Source organism: Suncus etruscus, chromosome 1 (assembly GCF_024139225.1).
Source record: "Suncus etruscus isolate mSunEtr1 chromosome 1, mSunEtr1.pri.cur, whole genome shotgun sequence".
Lineage (NCBI taxonomy): Eukaryota > Metazoa > Chordata > Mammalia > Eulipotyphla > Soricidae > Suncus > Suncus etruscus.
This window is the reverse complement of record NC_064848.1, coordinates 71,052,374-71,067,476: the sequence shown is the minus strand read 5'-3', so window position 1 is coordinate 71,067,476 and position 15,103 is coordinate 71,052,374. Positions and strand designations below refer to the sequence as shown.

Below are 15,103 nucleotides of genomic sequence, written 5' to 3'. Positions count from 1 at the left end.
TCCAAAGCAAGTCCCCAGCCTTGAGATCCTGTCCTCATTTCCCTGTGACTTGGACCATCCTCGTGATTAGCTGGACACCCAAGTGTGGTGTTGGGGAAGCTATCACCTTCTCTCGGTTGTTGATCTGATTTCTTTTCGATGCTCACTTGTAGAACTGGGGACTCAACACCACCGTGCTGCCCTAGAGGTATCCTGTGGCCTGTTGACAAGGTACCCAAATATACCACATCGCACTCTTTTTTTTTTTTTTTTTTTTTTTTTTTTTTTAAATTTTTATTTTTAATTATGAGAACAAGGGTGCAAAGTAAGAGGACAAGGTAAAGTTACAGTGGAAGGACAATCACCCATAACATAATTCTCAGAAGTCCCCTTGCTGATATATTAACTTTGAAATTTCAGCCAAAGAACATTAAGATAAATAACACAGAATCCATGTACAATTACTTTGTCCCTCAAGTCCCCAGATTGTAATACATTATAATATTTCTTAACAGTACACAAGGCAATCTAAAGCCATAAAACTTACGTAACTCCTTAAACATTACAGGCATAGTATTTTCTTACATTTCCATATACATGCATATTAGCTTAAGTTAACCTCAAATTTTAAGTGAGTTCTTTTTAAGGATTAGAGTTAAAGGAGCACAGTAAGAATGGTGTTAGAGTGGCAATTGTTGTTTGCATAGGCTCACCAAAATATGAGGAACATGGAAAGAAATAACCTTGGCCTAAGTACAAAGAGACCAGACCCCTGAAGTTTCCTGGCACAAGACCAAGTCTAGGCTCCAAGCAAGCTAGATCGTCCAATCCAATACATTGTCTGTAGTGCCAACACACTTTTATTTTTCACACAGTCTCTGTTGTTGGTATCATGTTTCTGTATTAAAGATCCTGGAATCTGCATATCTTACATTGAAGTCAGGACGTGGAGCATCCTCTCCTTTCACCTCACAATCAAAGGGCAATGCAGGGAGCCCTGTCCTGTAAGCCGGTCGTTGTTGTTGTTAAGTCTTCTCAGTGTTAAGGGAAGTCTCTTTTGAGCAGGTCGAAGTCTGAGCAGTGTAGGTCTTCCATGGTAGAGGATTGCTTCCAAGTGATGTTATAGACCAGCCTGGATGTTTCGTGGATGGCTTTCCTGGTTCAGGGGAGAATGGAATATGCCCTTTCTTCTGACGTCTGTGCCAGGTCGTTATGTCAATGTTCAGGGTGTAAGGTCCCTTTGCACTACAAGGTTTGTGCCACATCGCACTCTTCATGTGTGTATCCACACACGAATGAGGAGAGTGCTCAATCGCATTCATCCCCGTCCTCCCAGCTATGCGCATAGCATCTGTTATGCAACTACATCTTGGTTACTGATCCACTGATTAGGCACATGGCTGAAAATCAGAGGCCTTTTGGAACGATAGCAAACAAGTGTGCCTGCTGGTTTGGGTTGTTTGGAGTGCTCAGTGGGAATTGAAGGGCCTCATTAATGGGGTTGGGGTAGATCCTATATAAATAAATATATATATATATATATATGTGCTGGGGTTAGAGTAAACCTATATATATATATATATATATAGATGATGACCTGCATATATATAAATATAGATATATTTATGCATATAATATAAATATGCAATGTGTTTATATCATAATAATAAATAATGTAAATAATTTATAAATAAATATAAATATATATATGCAGGTCCTCATCTAGACACAAGAGGGTCGGCAACAGACAACCAGGATGGCGGGCAGGTATAGATTGTCCTGGTGGCCCCTGCAGAGGGGGCAAACAGAACAGGGGCAAGGAGAGACTGTGGAAGGGCCTGACTGGGAGGAAAAGTTCAGGACTGCTATCGCCCGACTCTCCCTCCTGTGGCACTCAGCAGTTGGTGAGACTGTTAACCAATAGTGGGGACTTTTCTGAGCCCCAGTGTCAGGCCTCATCTGGGGGTACAGGTGATATCTTGGACATGGAGAGGCCTCTGAGACAAATTCCCCACAATCCAGAAGCAGGGTTTTGTGCTGGCAAAAGAGCTTTGTGCCCTGTTCAGTGACACACATGCACAAAACCTGGTGCAGATCCATAGCCATTTATTTGAACAAGGGAGGAAATAGGACAGAGAATGTCAGAGAATATCTTCCCCTTCCTCTCTCCTCTGCCTCCAATGATCAGGATGCTCCAATCATCGCAAAGAATGCTAGAACTCAGTTGCACAGCCAACTGTAGCAGTGATGCTGCCTTGGTGTCTCCCAGGATCACGCAATGTGTGCTGCTGCAGTCCTGACTTTTGTTTGGCTTTGGGACTCCTACAGTTAAGGGTTGAGTGTGGCCAGGTTTTGGAGGTGCCAAGAGATTGGCATGTTTGCCTGCAAGGTGTTTAATTCTGCACGTAAGACCCTCTCCACAAGGGTTTCCTTAAAGAACTGAGTACCTTCATGCACCCCTCGGAGAGAGGTCTGCTAGATTTCTCATTTGGTGTGCTTTTCAGTGACTCCATGTGGTATCAGAGAAAGGACCGGACCTCATGTAGGCAGGCCTGCACATGTCAGTGGCGCCTCTTCCCTGGGCCTTCTGCACACATCTGAAGTAAACTCTGAGAGGGAATGCCTGGCCCACCTCCAGCACAGCCCACAACCTGCTACTCCCTGGGCACTTCCCATCATCCTAACATGGAGCAGCAAATGGAAATGTGGAGTCTAAAATGCTAAAATAGGGGGACATTTTTGTCATCCCCAATCCAGATGCCGCATTGGGGGATATTACTGTCCCCTAGATAATATGCTCAGCTGAGGAGATATTACTGTCCCCTGTGTGAGTGCCCAGTTTGGGGGACACTTTCTGTCCCCTGATTTAAGGTGCTGCTTTTGGGGGACACTGTTGTTCCCCAAGTCAGATGCCACCAGTGGGGAACATACTGTCCTTTAGATAAATACTCCCTTGGAAAGAGTTTTCAGCCCCATGGTTCAGTGTCTGGTCTGGGGGACACTTTCTGTCTCCCAATCTAAGGTGCTGCTTTAGGGAAACAGTTGTCCCCTGATTAGGAAGCCACCATTGGGGGACATTACTGTCCCCCAGATAACGCTCAGTTTGGGAGATATTGCTGCCCTGGTTTAGTGTCCACTTTGGGGGACAGTTGCTGTCCCCCAATATTAGCTACAATTTATGGAGGCACTGTTGTCCCCATTAGGGCACATTACTGTCCCCCAGATAAAGCTCAGTTAAGGTACTTCTCCTGGTTTCCTGTTTGCTTTGGGGGACACTTTCTGTCCCCTGACATAATGTGCAGCTTGTGGGGGAAAACTGTTGTCCCCTGATTAGGAAGCCACAATAGGAGGACATTACTGTCCCCCAGATAAAGCTCAGTTAGGATATTTCTGCCCCTGTTTTTCTGTTCCCTTTGGGGACACTTTCTGTCTCCTGATATAATGTGCAGCTTGAGGGGACACTTGTCCCCTGATTAGGAAGTCACCATGGGGGACAATAATGTCCCCCAGATAAAGTTTACTTTAGGAAATATTTCTGCCTCTGGTTTGGCCTGGACTTTGGGGGACAATTTCTGTCCCCTGATCTGATATAATGTGCAGCTTGTGGGAATACTGTTGTCCCTGATTAGGAAGCCACTATAGGGGGACATTACTGTCCCCCAGATAAAGTTCAGTTTTGGATATATTTCTACCTCTGGCTTGGCATGCACTTTGGGGGACACTTTCTGTCCCCCGATATAATGTTCAGCTTGTGGGAACACTGTTGTCCCCTGATTAGGAAGCCACCATAGGGGGACAATACTGTCCTCAGATAAAGTTCACTTTAGGAAATATTTCTGCCTCTGGTTTGGCATGGACTTTGGGGGACATTTTCTGTCCCCCGATATAATGTGCAGCTTGTGGGGACACTGTTGTCCCCTGATTAGCAAGCCACTATAGGGGGACAATACTGTAGCCCAGATAAAGTTCACTTTAGGAAGTATTTCTGCCTCTGTTTTGGCATGCACTTTGGGGGATACTTTCAGTTCCCCGAATAAGCTTGTGGAGGACACTTGTGCCCCGGTTCAAATGCCAAGGTTCTTTTTAAGTCTTTGGCAATTTTTTTTTTTTTTAGAAACTCACGTCCACGTGATTTCTCTTCAGCCTATAAAGACAGGTTATGAGACAGACCCAGGGGCCTTGCTGAGACCTTCGCGAAGATGTTCTACCACGTCTCCTTGGAACACGAGATCCTGTTGCACCCGCGCTACTTGGGCCCCAACCTGCCCAACACCGTGAAGCAGAAGCTTTTCACCGAAGTGGAGGGTACCTGCACGGGCAAGTATGGCTTTGTGATCGTCGTCACTCCCTTCAACAACATTGGTGCTGGTGTGATCCAGCCAGGCCTAGGCTTTGTCCTGTCTCCAGTCAAGTACAAGGCCTTGTTTTCCGGCCCTTTAAAGGGGAAGTTGTGGATGTCATCATCACCCAGGTTAACACAATCTGAGTCTTCACTGAAATTGGCGCCATGTCCTGCTTCATCATATGCATCCTGGAGAGTGCACTGTGCTCTCTGTCCTTCGGGAGAGTGGGTGTGCATGGAGCTGGTGACTGAATGACCAGTCTACCTACCCTACCCAATTTGACCGACATTCCATCCTGTCAGAGATGGAGTTTGATCCTAATTCCAATCCTCCGTGTTACAAGACTCTGAATGAGGACATCGTGGTTCAGCAGGATGATGATACTCGGCTGAAGATCTTGGGGCACCGCATGGACAAGAATGACATTTTTGAGATCGGCTCTCTGATGGACGCTTACTTGGGGCTTGTGAGCTGAGTGCCAGGGCCCCACTTGGTCCTTATCTTGAAGGTGTGGCTGTCAAGCTTTTCCTATTGTTCAGAGATTCTGTTTGGCGCCTGTGGGAGAGCCAGGAAGGTTTCTATTGGCCTCAGGAAAGCACCTGATCCTTCTCGTAACTTCACACACCCAGATGTTTTATCATTTTTTTCTTTATTTTCTTTTAATTTTTTTAAACCATGTCTTCCACTATGAAAGATTTTGGTTTCTCATTAAATGTTTATCATCTTTTTTTTTTTTGAAAAGCTAGAAAGATTTAATTTCAAATCCCAGTGTCTCAGAGAAGAGTCCCTACATCATAGTTCTGGGCTGGGCTTCTCCAGACTCAGCAGCAAGGGGTGGCGCTGGACCTCTCTCATGTCCTGGGGTTGCAGCCCGGCTCTTAGGAGCTAGCAGGGCAGGCTCTGGCACTGCCACTGTGGTGTCCGGTGTGTCCGGTTCCTTCTGAACCAGCTCTGACTCATCTTCTCCATCCTGGGGTGGATGTACAAGGACCTTATCCAGGATCCCAAACTCCTGTGCCTCCTTGGGGCTCATGTACTGGTCGTGCTCCATGACTGACTCAATCACTTGCAAGCTCTGCTTGGTGTGTTTGGAATAAATGGTGTATAGCTGTTTCTTGAGTTTCATGATTTCCTCCGCCTGGATGGCAATATCTGTGGCTTGGCCCCGAGAACCCCCAAGGGCTGATGGATCATGATACGGGAGTTGGGGAGTGAGTGCCGCATGCCTGGGCTGCCTGCGGCCAGCAGCAGGGGGCCCATGCTGGCAGCCTGGCCCACACACCAGGTACAGATAGGGTTCAGGACGTACCGAGGTCACCACACCGCCAGAGCTGTTGATGTACATGTGGATGGGCTTCTTGTTGCTCTCCAACTGCAGAAAAAGCAGCTGGGCGATGACCAGGCTGGCCACATTGTCATCAATCGGCCCCATGACGCACACAATGCGCTCCTGCAGCAGCCTCGAGTAGATGTCATAGGCTGCTCCCTTGCCTTGACCGGCGTCCATCCCAGTTCACATTGAGTGTCTAAATGTTTATCTTCTTTTTTTAATAAATAATATCTTCATTAAAAAAAAAAAACCTCACATGTTCTATCCATGTGATTTCTATTCAGCCTGTAAACAGGTTAAGACCATTCCGGTGGCCGGAGCCATGGGAGCTGCAGACCAGTCTCCTGAGTAGGCTGAGCTCACACCCCAATCTTCCAACCTCCCCTGGGTGTTCCGGGAAATGGTGCCTTGCATTTGCAGACCTTCCCGGGCCAGCATCCGACGCCTGACACCCAGGGAGTGAGCCGCCTTGTTGTTGCTAGGGACGGCAATGTCCACAGAGTGCAGAGGAGAGTCTTCACAGAGCCATCGTTGGCCACTGAATGTTAGAAGCCTCTGTGAGGGGCTGGTGGTCGCCCCAGAGTCAGGAGCCACCCAAAGTCTCAGCTCCCAGAAAGCTGCTCGCATTTGTTGAGTGAAGCAGCCAGCTGTCGGAGTGGCTCCAGTGGCAGCAGCCAACTACAGGACAGCCAGTCTTCCTGGCTGAGATGACACTGGCATCAGCTGGGTTTTCTTTGATCCCCACCCCCCCTCCATACCCAAGTGGGAAATGAGCTGGGTTTTCAGTGGCCACAAGGGCCTAAGCTGCCAGCAGAAGTTTCTTCCAGCTGTTCTTTCCTGGCAGGAATTCGAGGGCTCTGGACATTGGGAAATTTCCCGTTCAGTTATGCCGGGTGTGATGGACAATGCCATATGGAACCCTCACTGGGTGGTTCACAAAGAATTGGGGGCATTTTTGAACAAAATTTCCATGTCACCTCCCAGTGTTGAGGGGGCAGTTGGTGGCCTGCAATCTAAGCAGCCAATGAGGCCCAGCGATGTTGTGTGGGTCTCATTCTGTGCTCTTTGGTTTGGGTGGTCCGCAAGGAGCTATGGTGATCCTTCTTGGACCAAGGGAGGTGAAGGGGAGGAAGGAGGAGAACAAGAGGAAGGTGGGAGAAATTGGGGAACAGGAGGGCAGGAAGGACAGGGTGGGGTTAGAAGAGGAAGACCTGAAGAAACAAAACAGATACAAATGCAATATATGGCCCGCGGGCCATAGTTTGAGGACCACTGCCTTAGATTATCACCCAATATTATATCTAGTTTTTTCCTCATGACTCAAAGTTAGAGTCAAGCCATCAATTCCACTACTACCTAAAAAAGAAGCTTTTATTTATATTCTAAAGAGTAGATTTTTGAAGAAATTAATACTTTTTACATTTAGGAGATTACAAATAAATATTAGTAGCTATGAACTTACTTGGGAGATTTTAGAGTAACAGGCAAGTCAATAAATAAAACAGGAACCCACGTAAGAAATTAAAATTAATTTTAAAGTATCTCGCACTGGTCCTCAAACTATGGCCCGCGGGCCACATATTGTATTTGTATCTGTTTTGTTTCTTCATTGCAAAATAAGATATATGCAGTGTGCATAAGAATTCGTTCATAAGTTTTGTTTTTACTATAGTCAGACCCTCCAATGGTCTAAGGGACAGTGAATTGGCCCCCTGATAAATTAAAGGTGCTGACAGAATTAGTGGAAGAACAGATAAAATTAGGACACATTGAACCTTCTTTTTCTCAATGAAAATCACCTATATTTACTATAAGAAAAAAATCTGGTAAATGGAGACTTCTGATGGATCTTAGAGCTGTAAACTTATCTATGGTACCTATGGGCAAATTGCAGACAGGTTTACCATCACCTGTAGTTATTCCAAAGGAATGGCCACTAATCATAATTGATTTGAAAGACTGCTTCTATCATATTCCTATCACCCAGATTATAAACACTGTTTTGCATTCTCAGTTCCTTCTCTTAATAATACCCATCTCTGCAGGCATTTCCAATGGACCATACTCCCACAGGGCATGCTAAATTCCCCAACAATGTGTTAAGTTTTCGTTGATGAGATTTTGGTGAAAGATTTCCCCAAGCCATGATCTTTCACTAATTCTGTCAGCACTTTAATTTATCAGGGTTTTTTTTTTTTTTTTTGGTCCCCCAAGCCAGGAGCAGCTTCTGAGCCAGGAGTAACCCCCTGAGCGTTACCGGGTGTGGCCCAAAAACCAAAAAAAAAAAGGTGGATTTAGGGACTGGAGCAATTAGGGAGGGCATTTGCCTTGCACACGACCAACCTGGGTCCGATCTCCGACATCCTATAGGGTCCCCTTAGCATTGCCAAGAGTAATGCCTGGCTTCCCAAACAAAACAAAACCAAAAAAAGAAATATATTAAAAAAAGAAAAGGAAGGGCCCGGAGAGATAGCACAGTGGCGTTTGCCTTGCAAGCAGCCGATCCAGGACCAAAGGTGGTTGGTTCGAATCCCGGTGTCCCATATGGTCCCCCGTGCCTGCCAGGAGCTATTTCTGAGCAGACAGCCAGGAGTAACCCCTGAGCAATGCCGGGTGTGGCCCAAAAACCAAAAAAAAAAAAAAAGAAAAGGAAGATTTGTGGGGGATTTCTTCCTCCAAATGTTCTTCTTGGAACCTATCATGACTGATAAAAAGAAACTTTGAAAACAAAAACAAAAAAAAAAATTTATCAGTTTTAAGGGGCCACTGGCCTTTCCAAATTGGTTCATCAGATTTTCATTTTATTTTTATCAGTGCTGGGTTTTTTCTGGCAGTGGCGCCTACCAAAAATTTTGGGTTTTTAATTCAGGAAAAGGTTCAGGCTCTCCTGAGCTAATGGGATGTGGAATTCTGCCTTCCACTGTTTGTGTAGGTCACGGCCCTACAGGGATGGTGAAAACGGGCCCATGTGAGGTCTGATTATAGCTTTTTGATTTTCTGGGCCATAAAAAACCATTGTCCTCGTGCTAATCAGACAGGAACTCAGACCTTCAATTCCTTCTAACGAATATGGGATTTCCTGGAGAGGCCAATTTTGTGGCCATTCTTTATCAGAAATTACAATAACTTGAGCACCAGTGTCTATCATTCCGTCAAAGGGTTGCCCTTCTAAGTGAAGTTTGATCATTGGGTTTTTATCTTTAAATTTAGTAACCAGAGCCACAAGTGGGTTGTTGGCAGCACCCAGATCTGTGCTTCCAAAACCTCCAATTCTTGTCTTTTCTGAAGTTTCAAATTTGACGTAAGGCACTATTACTATCTGGGCAATTGCTCCCCCCTTTCTGAATGTCCACATACCCAGCATAGTAATAACTACAATGATTTCTCCCATAGAATCTGAGTCAATGACACCAATGGTTACTAATATACTCTTTATGTTGAGGGAACTTCTGCCAAGAGTCAAACCCATAGTATCTGGGGGTGGCGGGCCCACAATGCCAGTTTGTAACATAAGGGTGAAAGGTCCGGACATCCTAATCTAGCTGCCCGACGCAGAGAAATGAAGAGACTGATGTCCAGAAGAATGTTCAAGCGAGTTCTTTATTTCTGGCCAGTCAGGGTCTTAATGCATGTCCATAACAAGACAGAGGCAAAAAGACCCAGAGCCTTTGTCCAGTCTGTTTATATACTTTTTAGGCAAAAGCAAAATCACTCTTAGTCAGTAATTGTTAAAGGTCAAGGCAAGCTTTGAAGAGAAACAGGCAGTAAAGGGCGGGAAATACAGACCACATCAGGGGCTGTAAGATAAGGGAAATGTGTCATTTAAACATACCTACTACATTTAGATAAAAGGCAATTGCCCGCGCAGGGGCTGTAAACGGGGAAAGTTACATACTACATCTGGGCCCTAACTCATCAAAAAAGACAACTTAAGTAACGACAGCCTAGGCAGTAACTCATCAGAAAGACAACTTAAGTAAAGCATTAAAAGAATAAGAAAAACAATTCAGACGTTTAACATTAAATCACACTGGGTTACATTCATATTAACTTTTCAAGGGCATTATCCTGGGTAAATTGTAATGTCTTCCGGGTAAACTATGTCAAATCCAGAGCTTGTATTAGTTCGCTGATTGAGATGAATTTTTGGGGGTTGGGCTGGGGAGAATTATTTTCTGAAGATTTTGCCCCTGATTTGGAAGGGCCTGGAGAGAGGCCCTGTGGGCATTTCCTTGCATCGTGAATATGGGTCCCTGAGGAGCTGCATATAACAGGAAACAGCAATCCCTTTTGATATTCCCCCATTTTCCACAATAGTAGCAGATGATGTGCCTTCCGGGGATTGTGTTGAAACCCCTTCTTAGGTATTATTTAAGAGATTTCTGGATCTGCATTTTCTTGCCGAGTGGTGATCTTTCTTTTTGCATTTTGGACAGAAACCTGGTTTTCGGGAAGTGCTTTGTCCCTGGGGGTAGAAAGGCATTGTTCCCTTGGTAATTGCAAAAGTTTGTACCGGATTCATATTTACTATGGGTGGGACATATCATATACATTTCTACAGGCATACACAAAATCATTCAAGTCTGCCTGTTCCTGTAATGTAACCTGCAGGCCGAATTGGCATTATGATAAGCCAAGCACTTTTCTAGGAATTTTCTCACCTCATTTTTGATTTGTATTTTCAAAGCATCTTTCAGCTTACCCATAAACTCTACATATGGCTCATGGGGACCTTGGGTAATATTTAAAAAGGTTCCTTCACCAGATCTGTTAGTATCAATTTTTTCCCATGAAGACAATGCAATATCTTTAATTAGTTTTAAAATTTCCTTAGGTAAAGCAGCTTGTGCCTGAGCATCTGCATATTGATTTTCTGCCATCAATAATTCATATGAGAGATTAACCCCTGCCACTCGTTTTTTTGTTCCATCCAGGCTATATAGTTTGGATTTTATAGCCTCTGCATATAACATTTCCCATTCAGTTCGCTGTTTAGATGGCAGGCATACAGGGTCCAAAGTGTTTTTTGACACCAAATTCTTAGTATCTCCAGACAGTATGAAGAAGTTGGCCCAAAATCTTTACATGCTTTCTTAAACCGTTCTATGTCTTCCATTTCAAGGGATTCATAGGTTGAAACAAATACTGTGTGTAACGGGACTGAGGCCAGATTAGCAGAAGTATTCTGCACAGGGCTCTGAGGCCTGAAATGGGGGTGCTAGAATGTGATTCATCATCTGAGTCAGCACTATTATGTGAGTCCATTCTGTGAACAGAATCAGGATGTACTTGTGGACTCAGCACTGGAGGTTGGTCATTAATGTTAAGATCTGATTTAATTTTGTGAGCAGAATCAGGATTCACTTGTGGGCTTAGCACCATAGGTTGGTCATTAGTGTTAAGATTTTTATTTGAGTCATGAGTCTCTAAATTATGCTTCTGAGTTGATTTTTCCCAGGAAAAAAAATGCCTATATTTTTGATGGTGGTGCTGGGTTCATCAGCCTGCATCTTGGCCTGGATTTTCGTCGGATAGATTTCCTTATTATCCATACTGGTCATAGCCTCACTATTTCTACACTTTCTATTTCCTAAACACCAGCCAATACCTATGCTCACCATAACAACATTAGCCAACACAGAAATTCCACAAACTATGATGACTGGAGACCGCACAAGCGAGGCAAATATTGGAGTATAAATTTTTGTTTGAAATATAGACCACAACCATCCAACAACAAGAATTTTTCCTATAGTGAAACCAATTGGTTTTAAATAAGATGGAATAATCCACTTGACAAATGCAGCACTAAGAATTTGTAATAAGGTGGCACAATCAATGTGACTAACCACAGAACCCATCCAAGGTTCTCAAGAGGCAATTTCCAATAAAGCGTTTCACTTACAGTTATCAAGGGTTCAGATTCATCTGTTCCGGGCGCCATTAGTTGCGTCCCGTTTACACATTATTCGATTGTTCGAGTGTCCGCAAAGAGCTCCCAGAACGAGAAATTGGTTCCCATCCTCTTGTCCCCTTTTGGGGGAAGATCTTGGTAATATTTATCCGCAGCAAATAATCCACACAGACAAGAAGGTTAAGGGTTAAAAGGTTGGGTGATGGAGTCCTGTTTCAGCCTGCTGCTAGTCCTAGAAACCTGGATCCAGCCAGCCAACTCTGACCGAAAGACCCCCCAACGCCAGGAACATAAGCTATTTATTTGGTTCTCAACAGCACCCCCACCTGGAGGGTCAAGGTGGGAAAACAGGCAAAGGATAGTCTTATGGAAATATTTTCATATACAACACCTAACCACTACAATTTTCCTTGAACAGGGATTCCATCCAGGACAAGACCTAAGCCCTTGGGTAAGTGGTGACTATGGACAGCAGCAGTGTATTGTTCATTGTCCCACACTTCACCTTATTGTGCATCCTGCCCAGAGCACAGTTTTTTAGTTCATTTCCCTGAGATGATAAAAAGGAAAGCAATATGTGCTTCCTGTCTCCTTCACACCTCACAAAAGCAAACACTGAAGTGGACACTCAAAGGGCGTAGTAGGTGGCTAACCCTCAGTCCCCGCATCACCTCCATATCTTTTGCATAGTACAGGTATTGTTTAATAGACAAAAATCACAGTTTACCTACTGTCAGGAGTCTCTTACAACCTTTTTAAGTTTAAAGTCTGTGTTCTCATATTAGTATGGCCACCTCAGCTTCTTAAGGGTGTTTTCCTGAATGATTGTTCTCCAACCTTTTACTTTGAGTCTGTGTTTGCTCTGATTATTCAAATGTGTTTCTTGCAGGCAGAAAAATATTGGATTCAACATTTGGATCCAGTTGCCACTCTGTGTCTCTTAATTGGTGCCTTTAGTCCATTGACATTGAGGGAGCTGATTGTCATGGGATTAAGTATCATCATTTGTAGGAGTTTGGTGTGTTTGTTTGGTGTGCTTTGCCTTAAGGTAGACCCTTCACCACTTGATTTAATGTTGGTTTTGAGTCTGTAAAGTTTCTGAGATTCTTTATATCTGTGAAGCTCTGTATCCTTCCTTCCAACCTGAATGAAAGTCTGGCTGGATGTACTATCCTTGGTGAAGAATTCATTTCATTGAGGTTTGTCTTTAATTCCTACCAGTTTCTTCAGGCTTTGAGAGCTGCTTGTACTAAATCTGCTGTAAATCTTAAGAATGCTTCTTTAGGGGCCGGTGAGGTGGTGCTAGAGGTGAGGTGGTGCTAGAGGTAAGTTGTCTGAAGGGCCGCGGTTCGATCCCCCAGCTTCCCATATGGTCCCCCCAAGCCAGGGGCAATTTCTGAGCGCTTAGCCAGGAGTAATCCCTGAGCATCAAATGGGTGTGGTCCAAAAAAACAAAAAAAACAAACAAAAAAGAATGCATCTTTATATATAATGTCCCTTTTTGATTGTGCTGCTTTCAGTATTCTATCCTTATTTTTGGTTTTCATTATTGTAACTAGTAAGTGCATTGGGGTGCTTTTATTTGAATGTCTTTTAGCTGGTAGTCTTCGGGCAGCCAGAATGTAGTTGCATGAGCTCTTTAGGTTTATGTATTTCTTTTTTATTTTGTTTTTGTTTGTTTATTTGTTTGTTTTCCAGACCACACCCGGTGATGCTCAGGGATTACTCCTGGCTATGTGCTCAGAAATAGCCCCTGGATTTGGGGACCATATTGGACACTGGGGATCGAACTGAGGTCTGTCTTAGGATCAGCCGCGTGCAAGGCAAACTCCCTACCACTATGCTATCGCTTCATCCCCTAGTTCTATGTATTGCTTAGAAATGATGCCCTTGACTGTTGATTCTTCATTGGGGTTTTCTTTCTGGGATTCTAATGATTCTTATGTTGCTTCTATTGAGTTTATCCCATAATTTAATTGTTATTTATTCACTTTCTTTGAGGATTTTTTTCCCACCCTCTGATGTTGTATGGTGATGACACCTAGCTCATTTTCCACTCTGCTGATTATGTACAGTGTCAGGCAAAAAAAATTAACATGCAAAAAAACATGGCTTTTCTACATGCAAAAAATGAAAGAGGTTTAGGGCCGGAGAGATAGCATGGAGGTAGGGTATTTACCTTGCATGCAGAAGAATGGTGGTTCGAATCTCAGCATCCCATATGGTTCCTCAAGCCTGCCAGGAGTGATTTCTGAGCATAGAGCCAGAAGAAACCCCTGAGCGCTGCCAGGTGTGACCCAAAAACCAAAAACAAAAAAAAATGAAAGAGAAGAAAGATATTTTGGAGAGTCTTTGTCATTTTGGCAAGGATAAAGGTACAGAGTTCACAAAAGTATGAACATTAACATAATTATAAACATTGTTTCCTTATTAAACTAAAAAGCAATTTAAAAATTTAATCCCAAATTTGCATGAATAAACATTTTTTGTTCAAACAAATCAAGAAATTGTTCCTAATTAATCTCAAATGATAGTAATTATTATTTAAATCTGTAATTGTAAATAATTTCTCATGGAGAGGCTACCAGGGTTTATCCTATTTCCCCCTTTTCAAAATAATTTAGTTCTGAGCAAAATCTATTATGGTTTATCATTCTTAAAATTTGTTTGGATAAGAAGTTTATACTTACTCACATATACTATAAAATACCTTATGAGTAACGGTCTACAATTAACTTTGTATATGTCCACCATTAAATAGATTTTTAACTAAATTTTTTTTTTTTTTTTTTGGTTTTTGGGCCACACCCGGCTGTGCTCAGGGGTTACTCCTGGCTATTTGCTCAGAAATAGCTCCTGTCAGGCACGGGGGATAATATGGGATGCCAGGATTCAAACCAACCACCTTAGGTCCTGCATCAGTTGCTTGCAAGGCAAACACCGCTGTGCTAATCAGTTGCTTGCAAGGCAAACACCACTGTGCTAGCTCTCCGGCCCCTTAACTAAATTTTTTTTCTGATATTTGGGCTATACCTGGTGAGCATGAAGGTAGAATCCTGATCAACTCTGTGCAAGGCAAATGCCCTACCTGTTGTATTATCTCTGTGGCCTCTAAAATGAATTTTTGCTGTTCAGTTAGATTCTTGGATCCAAAACGTATCCTTGTTCTATGCCTTTCTACCCAAAAACAGCCAGATGAGAAAAAATCCCAGTAAAATAAATCTTAGAAACAAGATGCAGAAGAATGTAATGAGTCATATTTGGGTGCCAATAATATCCTGTGAAAATTTCATGCAGTGTGCCAACAACAATAATAATCTTCCACTATTTTTCTTGTGTTCTGTTTGTTTGGTTGGTTGGTTTAGGCAACATCCATTGATGCTCAGGGCTTACTCCTGGTTCTACACTTAGGACTAAGTCTTGACAGGACAAGGGTACCATATGGTGTACAAGGGGTTGGATCCAAGTTGCACCTTAGTTGCAGTACTATCTCTCAGGCCCCAACTTTTTTTGACTGCTGTAATTAGAGACAGTCAG

General features: G+C 43.5%; 2 pseudogenes; one reads left to right on the top strand and one right to left on the bottom strand.

Moving 5' to 3' along the window:
- Window positions 1–4,178: 4,178 nt before the first annotated feature.
- Window positions 4,179–4,797, top strand: LOC126014055 (DNA-directed RNA polymerase II subunit RPB7-like; annotated as a pseudogene).
- A 240-nt stretch (window positions 4,798–5,037) lies between these two features.
- LOC126008544 (ATP-dependent Clp protease proteolytic subunit, mitochondrial-like) lies at window positions 5,038–5,829 on the bottom strand (annotated as a pseudogene).
- Between the last annotated feature and the right edge of the window lie 9,274 nt (window positions 5,830–15,103).